Raw genomic sequence first — 11,073 nt, 5'->3', positions numbered from 1 at the left:
TTTATTATCATAAATAATAAACCATTGTAGCTACCATAGCTACCAAAATTGACGTATGATATTTGCTATCACAGCTGAACCAACACTCAAAACTACCTATATGTAAAGCTTTGCAATCTTCCATACTGAAACAAATGGCTTGCTACGTGCCTGTAGACATCATATTTTCATGTAACATGATTAAATATCGAGGTTAAAAACACAGAAATAGGATGAAATTGGATCAGTAACTATACCATCCAAGCATCCGAAAAGAACTACACTGCTGGGATATTTGGTTACGATCAGACAAGGAATACCATGGATGCAACATATGTCATATTTGGGATTTCACTTTCTTAGTAAAGTACAAATTCTAGGACTTTTTTCGGTTGAGTCCCATCCGGGATTCGAACCCGCACCCTCAGAGTCAGGCACCTAATCGCCAGCACACAAAGTCAACCGCCTAGCCCGCTCAGCCACCGCGACTTCGGGCTGACTGACTGTTTAGGCGAAGAAATTGTGCTAATATGGACAGGAGCCCAGTTCCTTTGTCCGTCACGGTCGAAGGAGCGGGCGCTGACCAATTTGCGGTTTGGTTTCGTAATTAGACCGTTGGCGAGAAACATTATTCGTTCCGCATCAGTGCCCCTTTAACACCTATCAGACTATACGACATAAAGAAAATAAGATGATTTATGACTCGTGCACCCGAGTCCCGTGTCAGCCACATTATGTAACTAGGCACGTGTGATACACATGACATGTTTTTATGTCTGTGGGTTGCAAAGAAACTACATTCATTTTTTTCGGATGACTGGATCTGACGGAAACTGGTGCAAACTCTTGTCAGCTTCAAGTCCTGCTTTGTACTTGGACGAACGACAGTTTCCAGTTCACCATCTCTGCTGAGATAATTTTTGATTGGATCGAACGAAAATTCAGAGAACATGTATTTTCCAAACCCAACATCTCTATATACATTCTTCATGGATAACGACTTCTTTTAGTGTATATGATTTTGTTTGACAACAGTGTATGTATCCATACTGAAACGACGCATCAAGTACACAAAAAGAAGTTGTTATCCATAAAGAATCTTACTTTCTGGTGACTGGCTATACTTCTAACATGCCCATCAAACAGATCATCTTTCTGTACACACAATGAACCCTCTGCATATCAGCAAATGGAACAGCCAATCGGAAGCCGTCGTTACACTTGAGTGCATATCCACCCGCTATGACTGGGTTCGGTCTCCCGAGGGCTTCGTTTCGGGGGAAGTAAGCCCAAGTACAAAATATTGCACATTTGAATCGCGATTGTACGCTTATAATTTTGTTTATTTGTTTTTTTAAAAGCAGCAATGTATATTATATGTCATGAATAAGTGAAAAATGTGTTTTAATTATGCTTGATTTTTTGGTTGCATGTGGCCTTTAAGAAAGCTATCTCTTTACAGAAAAAACCAATGATTATATAATTAATATTATAAAAAATGTCCTTGAATGTTTTGTAATATTTGTCCCTTGTGATGTATAGCATTCCGAATGTTTCGATGTTTATATATACGATTATTGATAACACCTTTCGTTATCATCATGCTAATACATATAATAAATCTGCAATTTATTGAACGTAATATATTTTTATGGCATGATGGATAGAGAACACAAATTACAGAGGCGAGATGACTGGAAGATGGTGGTCCGTGAGTACTTTGTAGATTGACAGGAAACAAGGGCCTTGATCTCTGTTTTCCTGATGACTTGCCTCGGAGACTCGGCTATCTGCATCTGCTAGTTTTCTTTAGCGATTGTTTTGAGGAAGGTTTTAAAGTTGTTCCAATCTCAGATGTTGAGACTGGGACTGTTACTGATATGGTCACTCAAAGAAGACTAACAGAAACAGCCCAGACTTTAGGCTGATGCCTGTTACGTGGAGCTGTCGGTCTAAACGCCTACAATGTCGACATGATCACTATCCTGTAATCTCCAAAAACAGGAAGGACCAGGTATCATTTACAGTAATGAAACGCAAAAGTAATGCGATAAAAACATATTAGATCCCATCACGAGACCAATCAATACCTGTAAACAGTCTCAAGTTTCCGCGAGAGTTCTATTGATAGTTGTCACAGGCCGTGACTTCAGTAGAAATCCCATATTGACACTGTTAGTACCGCCGGCCAGCTATATTCTGTAGCATGGAGAAACAGTGCATAATGACATGTCATCAGGTAACATCCACCTTCCTTGAGCAGGATGATTATATAATGTTTCTCAAAGGAAGTCTAGATGAAAATAAAGAGTTAAGATTTAGTAAATCAGAGACTGCTCTTGAAGAGGGCATAGACAATTTTAGAAAGTGTATTTCAGATTCGGCAGCTTGTATGAGGAGACAGTTTATATAAGTGATCTAAACCGTAAACCGAAATTCAACGAGGAGTGTATTGTAGCTAGATCGGAATCTCGGAAGGCCCTTAGGCAGTTTAGACGTTATCGCTCTGTGCAGAATCGTAGAAGGTATTGTAAAATCAGAAATAAGTGTAAGAGTGATTGTAGAGTTTTCAAGCGTGAAGTGCAAAACACGAGGCTATCTCGACTGAATAGTACCTCCACAGTCCAAGACTATTTTGGCAAAATATTCGCACCCTCCAAAGAGGCTCCCCACCCTTATCGGGTATATCAGAGGCAGAATGGTGTTGCCACTTCAGGGACTTGTTTTCTAAGGAAGATATTATCTATGATGCACATGATGACTCAGTAGATACAGATAATGGATGTGACGAGTTTAGTGATGTTGATAAGTCTCTACATGAATTTCCTATTGCAGAATTAGAAATAGTTAACGCTCTATCTCGTCTTAAAGCTGGGAAGTCTGCTGGTGCGGACAGTGTTATTCCAGAGATGATCAAAATTGCCTTGCCTGAGATAACGACGCTCCTTGTTAAAAGCTTTAACCTGGTATTTGACTCTAGATGTTTCCCGTCTGAATGGGCTAAATCAATAATTGTTCCAGTATTTAAAAATGGAAACACAAATGCCCCTGACAATTATCGGGGCACCTCTCTGACAAGTGTCGTTGGTAAAACGTTTGTATCTGTTATCAATAATAGGCTAACACAGTGGTCAAATATGAAACGCTTGATTCCAGATTCACAAGCTGGGTTTAGAAAAGAATACTCAACCTTTGATCATATTTTTACTCTATACTCAGTAGTTGAGCGATGTTAAACATTTAGGTAAAGAAAATTGTATGTAGCTTTTGTTGATTTTAGAAAGGCGTTTGATTCTGTAGATAGAAATAAACTGTGGAAATGTCTTAGAAATAAGGGTCTTAAAGGCAAAATGTTTGATATTATCAGATCAATGTATTCAAATGTAAAGTCTTACGTTCGATGTGATAATGTTTTCAGTGACTGTTTTGACTGCCCTGTTGGTGTACGACAAAGCTGTGTTCTAAGCCCCATACGCTTTTCATTCTTTATCAACGAACTATATTTTGACATTATAAACTCTGGCATCCAATTATCCCCTGATCTTGTTGAACTCTTTATTTTAATTTTTGCCGACGATGTGTCCTAAAGTCAAGCGCTGTTATGGGCCTTCAGGGGCAAATTAATAGACTATCACATTATTCAGATAACTGGCGACTTGATGTTAATCTTGAAAAGACCAAAATTGTTGTTTTTCGTAAGGGTGGCCCAACGGCAGCTATAGAGAAATGATACTTTAAAGGTGAAGGTATGACCGTTGTTAACGAATATGAATATCTAAGGATTTTGTTTACACATACACTAAACCTGAATAAATATATTATTAATTTGGCAAGTAGAGGGGGGAAAGCTTTACTACAATTGCTCTCTGTTATACCGAAGTTGGTGGTTGTTGGTCCCAGCATATTTTTAAAGTTGTTTGATTCCCAAGAGCAGCCTATTCTCCTCTATGGACATGAAATCTGGGGCTTCAGGGAATTTTATGTCATTGAAAAGGTTCACCTTCTCGCATGTAAAAAGTTTTTAAATGTTGGTATGTCTACGACAGTATGGTGAATGTGGGAGATTCCCTTTGTACATAATTTCTTACTCATGCTGTATAAAGTACTGGTGTAAAGTAATAAATATGCCAGAACGTCGTCTGCCTAAAAAACCTACAATATGACTGTTCATCTTGATAATATTGGTAAAAACACTTGGGCGACCCCTATTCGTAGTCCTTTGGTTAGATGCGGCTTTGGATTTGTCTGGTTATCCCAAACCCTGGGCGATGTTAATACATTTGTCAGACATTTTCGTACCAGGGCTATCGATATCTTCAAACACATCTCTATCTGAAAGTTCAAGAAATGTTATCGGGAGTTTAAATCTCCACTTGAACCTGAGTCGTATCTATATATACAACCTACGTAATGCAAACCTTCGTAAAGCTTTCATACGCCTGGTCTAAATGAGTTCATCTATTATAAAATCACAAAGGCTCTGTCCATTCTGTAAAACTGTTGAGAATGAATTTCACTCTTTATTTATTTGTCCTGTATATAATGATTTAAGGCAGATATATTTCCCGCGATGGTTACGATCATACAAGAATGCTAGAAACTTTAAGAATGAAGATTTTATGGATATCAACTTCTTTATATGAGAACACAACGTTTCGGAGTTAATGCTTACTGCTTCATCAGGAGTAGGAGTAAGCATTAACTCCGAAACGTTGTGTTCTCATATAAAGAAGTTGATATCCATAAAATCTTCATTCTTATGCATTTCACTTCTAAATGCCCTTCAAAGACTTGCTAGAAACTTTATTCAATACTTTCAAGTAAAGCATCCCTATTACAACATGAGGCAGCTCTATTTATTCACCACGCGCTCATACTGAGAAGAGATTCACTGTAACGTGTGTCATATGTTGTATGTGTTGTACATACTATACATATATATTTTGTATATGGGCTTGGCCTTCATGCAATAAACTGATTGACTGATTGATTGATTGAAGGTTGAGGGATGATCCTGAACGTTGTCCCACATAACAGGATGAAGGTGTGAATCAGACCTCTTAAAGATCACATATACTCTAGAGGGTGCAAATGCATAAATCATTCATTGACATCGTTATAAATGAAACCCCGTCATCAAAACTGCTCATTTCGACCTTTAATTATCTAAAATCGACCTTTTTGACAACAGTGCACAATTTTTAGCCGCAAACGAAATTCCAACAAATCAGAACGGCGCGTCTCGGTGACGTAATAGTAGGTATAGCTATGAGGGTCTGTGCAGTATTCATCTATATGTCAAGGGGTAAACTATTTCGTTTACAGGTTGTACAAACCTGAAATCGCGACAGCTGTTGTGAAAAATGAAAGCTTTATGGTCTCACAATCTACTATCATTTAGTTTTGTCTCCTGCTTTGCCTAGTTTCCGAGTTACAACCCTTGTTTTCATTTACGATTCTGTCAAAATCACTTGGTGTTGCTAGGTTGTAATCTGTGTTAGGTGGTATAAACCTACACGTTATTTGTCACCATTCACTTGATGCTCAGTTAAGGAATTTATTACAGGTATAATTAGTGGTAATGCCACTTAGATTAATGACAAAGGCCCCCATTTGGCATTTTGTGTGTCTGGATCAATCAAAGGATAACACCGATAACACGCTGATTTATTAATTACTTTTATGCGGATTTAAATGGGGATTTGTCAAAAGGTAGTGTTTATGTATGTACATTTACTAATCTATACTGAATACACTGTCGTGTCTGTGTCTATGTAAAAACGACACCCTTCTTTCAAAGCATTAGCCGCCAATACATTGATTGGTTGCTCATTATTGGCTAACTAAATTACTTTTTTAAAAGCATGACACACATTATGCAATTAGTTGCCAAGTGTGCTATCTTGGGTGACCAATGAGACTATACAGCAATGTGAAAAACCTGAAACGATACATCACGTTTTCGTATATTAGGAAAACACTTGGGAAATCTGCAGATGAATTATGTATCACTCGTTTTTGTGGATATTGCTGGATATATTCCTCGAACAAGGTAATAGCCTGACATTGCACCTATAACTTTAACTTTCCTAAACTTTGCTTTAATTTTAATGTTTGCATTTTGTTTTTATTAAGTTGCCGTAGCTTTCACCAGAATCATTGTTTTCGTCGTGAAGTGTAATGATACAGATGACACACACTAGGGCGTGCGTACGAATTATGATTCATATAGGCAAACTACAAAATGTCTACTTCTTTGATAGGTATTCTAGAAGTTGAGCAGATGAAGAGTGAGGGCTATGATTTATGGATATACAACTTTGCTTGACAACGACATTAGTATCTATGTGGAAACGTGCTTGACAACGACATTAGTATCTATGTGGAAACGTGCTTGACAACGACATTAGTATCTATGTGGAAACGTGCTTGACAACGTCATTAGTATCTTGTGTCATGCAAAATCCTTTTGGTCACGATTCAAATACATATTTAACTACTAGTAAAAAGTAGTTTTGCTTTTCTAACTTGATGAAAACAAACCATAATCTCATTAATTCAAATGGACTGTTTTCACTGACGTACAAAAGCAAAATTAATTACCTTCTACTGGTAGTAAAACATGTATTTTATTGATGGACAATAGGAGTTTGCATGACATTGGTTATAACATACCAATTTCACTTTTGGAATGCGAGGTGGAGGTCAATATAATATTACGTACTTGCAATATTAATGTCACTTCGACCTCCACCTTGCTTCCGTGAAAGAAGTCGTTGTGTTGCAAGTTGTGTTATGCAAAATCCTTTTGGTTATGATTCAAATACACATATGACTACTAGTAAAAAGTAGTTTTGATGTTCTAACTTGATGAAAAAAAAATAATCTCAACAATTCTATGTGACTTTAGTCCGTGACTTCACGATTTTCAAAAATGGCTGCGCCCTGTCTGAGGGTAAATGCCATTTAAGATTGTTTTCGCCGACTTACAAAATCAAAATTACTTTTCACTGGTAGTAAAATATGTATTTTATTGATGGACATTAGGATTTTACATGACATTGCTTATAACATAACAATTTCACTCTTGGAAGCGAGGCGGGGATCGATATAATATTACTTACGATAATATTGTCACTTCGACTAAACCTCGCTTCCGAGGAAGAAATCGTTAAGTTCATGCAAAATCCTTTTGATCAGCAATGTGTAGTAAGTAGTATTTTATAAACTTCTTTCCTGAAGTGGTAGGGGGCGAACCATTTAGTATATACCACAGGCTTCCACTATTCTTACAATTATTAGACATTCAAAAATGAAATGCTGTGCTTGTTGTATCTTTGCTCTAAGCATTTTTTTATACTTTAAACGGTTTTTTGTACTTATTAAAGTTGATTCAATTTTGGGATCATTATCAACGTTAATATTCAAGATGTATGTGTTATGTTAAATGTTTTGGATTACAGCGTTGACTCATCACACAGAAAATCCTGGTTGGATTCCATGGTGTGAAGTCCATTTCTGGTTTAAACTCCTGTCCACTATATTACTAAATACAATCACACGTGTTCAAGTGTCAGGGCCACTAAGCCTGTGCAAGAAGCTTGTTTTGAAACACGAATCTCGAGCCTCGAGTACAGAGATATGATATCATATTATCTAGTACATCTAGTTTATCTGTTATATCAAGGGTTAAGCGAATCTCCACTGTTATTGTCAGATAGTAGAAAACTTTACAAGTTAAACGACTCAAGAATCATTCACTGATAAGAATGAAACTTTGTACACGTTATTTGTAGGAATGATTGAATGTGTTAAGCTTTACGCCACATTCAACAATATTCTTGCTATTTTGCTGCGGTATGTAAATAATCGAGTCTGGACCAGACAGTCCAGTGATCAACATCATGGGTTATTTGTAGGACAGAGTCAAGATGGATGTGAATAGATGAATACTAGGTAATTAATCTACAAAAGAATGTTTACTTCATGCCTTTTCCCAGAGGGCAGTCTGGACACTCACCCTATAATCGACAGGTCGTTTTTACCTTACTTGGTAAATTGATAGCGAACTGAAATATTGGGTTAATATTCAAGAGAGATGTTCCTAATTGTTCGTTTTAATCTTTCGTTGTTGTTACCAGAGACACACTTGTCTTGTCTTGACTAAGCGTTGTATGGGTTTTGAACCACCATTATGTTTCTGACGTCATCGAACACATGCGTGACCTCATTTTCACAGGGGGCCAATGGTCTTGGACAACACCACGTTGGTGACTCGTCTGACTGACACCCCCATAGGAAACGGCTCTGGGGTGACTCATGAGGACTGAGGGGTAGATGACGCATAACTGAGATATGTGTTGTATGATTTGTATGAATGATTCCCCATTATAATTATTATTCGATGTGAGCATGAAGGCAGGCACAATGTGACTGCTATACGTCCAAGCTCTACTGTTTGAAATGCTATTTCCCCATTATCTTTTATGTATATGTATTTTGTGTATAATACATTTGACCTCACAATAAATGTTGAAACATCTCCTTGACTGATCACTGCAAGACTTAAGGAATTCTGCGTTTTCTTTTCAGATTTAAACTTGCTACCCCATAACTAGGCGGGTAACAATATATGTAAGGTAAGTATAATATTGCTCATTGGATATGATTGGAAAAGCATCTGCTTTCTTTCACCCATGTTTAATTGGGACAAACACTACGTGGCCAATGTAGATTGTGGTAAAAACTCCTGAAAAACACGCGCACCATATGGTCTGGCGTCGTGATGCTGGTACAATCTAACGTTCATGTTCTTGTGCGGTATGACGCGTTATTTGGAACGATGTATCCCTCGACTAATGTTACAGTTTGCTCGGCATTCTAGAAGTTGGAGAGTCAAAAATGAAACGACGTAGATTTGAAACGTCACTGTATGCAGCAAACAAGAAGTTGTCATCCATAAAGTTCTTTCATTTTTGTGTTCTCGACGTTTGTAGACACGTGGACGTTGTGCAGCGAGCCGCAGGAGAAAAAAGAGAACAAAACAGTCTTCCAACTGACGCATGTTAATCTCGCCTTTGCTTGTATCACTGCAGACGCAAGTATAAATGATGTGGGATGAGATTACTGAGTACCCCTTGTATTCTACCGAAAACTGATGCCTCTCTCAGCCGATTCTAACTGTCTAGTTGGAGATTCAGTCCAGGGATTTGTGCTGGCTTTGTGACTGCTGTGGTTCGATTTCGGGAAAAGGCACCAGGATGTATCGATCTTGTATCGACTGGCCTGTCACTATCAATTTGGGAATTGTTGTCTTTGGGCTTATAAAGCAGAGGTCACCTGTCTGGAAACGCCCTGCCACTGCCTGTTGCTGAGGCGCCCCAGTTGCAAAGTCCCAATTACATTATTGATTGAACTGGTGATCATTTTACCTGCTGATAGTCACTGATGATGCCCCATCAACGGACATGTGTAGATACAGATCATCATGATTGACTAACTTCTCTTAGGGTTGTGTTTTATGACCATACATGCAACCGTGGAGTAAGGTTACTACATTGTCTTCGCAATATACATGTATTAAATTCTCTAGCAACAACTTCATAGCATGAATTTTCCTTCGCAGGGGTCTTGTTGAAGAACGATATTTCCTTTTCATGGTATTTTTCATTTTCAAGCATTTGTATGGTAGGACCACAACTTTAACTGATTTTAGATGACATTGAGAATATTGACCTAATGTTAATGCCATGCGATGATATCAAAATTGGACACTGAGATTCATAGTAAACCAAATTTTACAACAGTCACTGTCTGTTACTTTGTAATGACACAATTGACGTCTCTTACTCTTCCCCCTTGGATACAAAACATGACTAGAGGAAAAAAAACAATTAATTTTTGATGCATGTCAAGCCACCTCTTGATTCGCCATGTCCTGTGCTGATTGTATCCACGACTAACGAAAATAATAACAATAAGAGTACTTACATGGCGTCTCATCCACATCACTAAGGGGCATGCTCCAAGCGCATAACATACTGAACATCATTAAGATATGTCGCATCTACAAACATGTAAACAAGTATATACCCACAGTAAACAATTTATTCACATAACTGCGTCATTTTCTTTCGACACCTACACAGCTGTTTATTCACTATTTGGATTCACAACTGGAGCAGTGATTATAGCCTAGCTCTCTTTGTAGACAGATAAAGTATAATAAATGACCTTCCGTGCGATATCATTTTTATTAAATGAGTTAATGATTTTGTATCAAACGTTACTAGCGAAAGCGGATTATTAAATCTGTATATATCTTATTCTTAAAAATCACATGACAATTAATTCGTCGCTTTGCTATATGAAACAAATATGAACCATGAAGCTCACCAGGAAGAAAAACTTGGTTTTTCATAATTTGTGCGCATTTGATAAATTAGTTTTGTTTTTATGTCTATGATCTTTCTACAATCTGAACAGGCTTGGGGAGCTCTTTGAAGATAATATTTCAAAACCAAGGTACTGGATCTCCTCGTTTTGCCAGGATACCTGCACCGACATTGCTATTTGTCAAGGGCCAAGTTCTTCCATTTCACCAGAAATAGGCTTCACATATTGTACCCACTCTCTTACGAGACACAAATTCTCAGAGACCTCTGCATCGGTGTTCTATTTCACCTCTCCTTGAACTGAAGATCCAAGACACCCCATCTCTTCTCTGGATTTTCTCTCACCACATCTGTTATCAGTAATATGCAGGTTCAACTACAATACTGTTGTCTTCATACACATTTGACTTGATATGCGACAGTTTAATGTCATTGGAATTCTTACTGATGATCGACATAATTTCTAAATTTTACGTCAACATGATCCACTTCGGAAGGTGAGTATTTTTTATTATCAATATAAACCCTAAGACTGGGTTATAAATATGATGGAAGTGGTAGAGTGTAATCAAGCTTGTAAAGTGTGACCTTCACAGCTTCAAATGATTTGACCCTAGTAAATCTATAACTCCTGGTGTATCTCCATCTCTTCTAGTCCTAGGGCTGTTCCAGAAAATATGACTTTCGTTGCACCCCTGTT

This window comes from Haliotis asinina, chromosome 12 (genome assembly GCF_037392515.1).
Source record: "Haliotis asinina isolate JCU_RB_2024 chromosome 12, JCU_Hal_asi_v2, whole genome shotgun sequence".
In the NCBI taxonomy this organism is placed as follows: Eukaryota; Metazoa; Mollusca; class Gastropoda; order Lepetellida; family Haliotidae; genus Haliotis; species Haliotis asinina.
The sequence above is the reverse complement of the archived record's forward strand: the minus strand, read 5'-3'. Positions refer to the sequence as shown.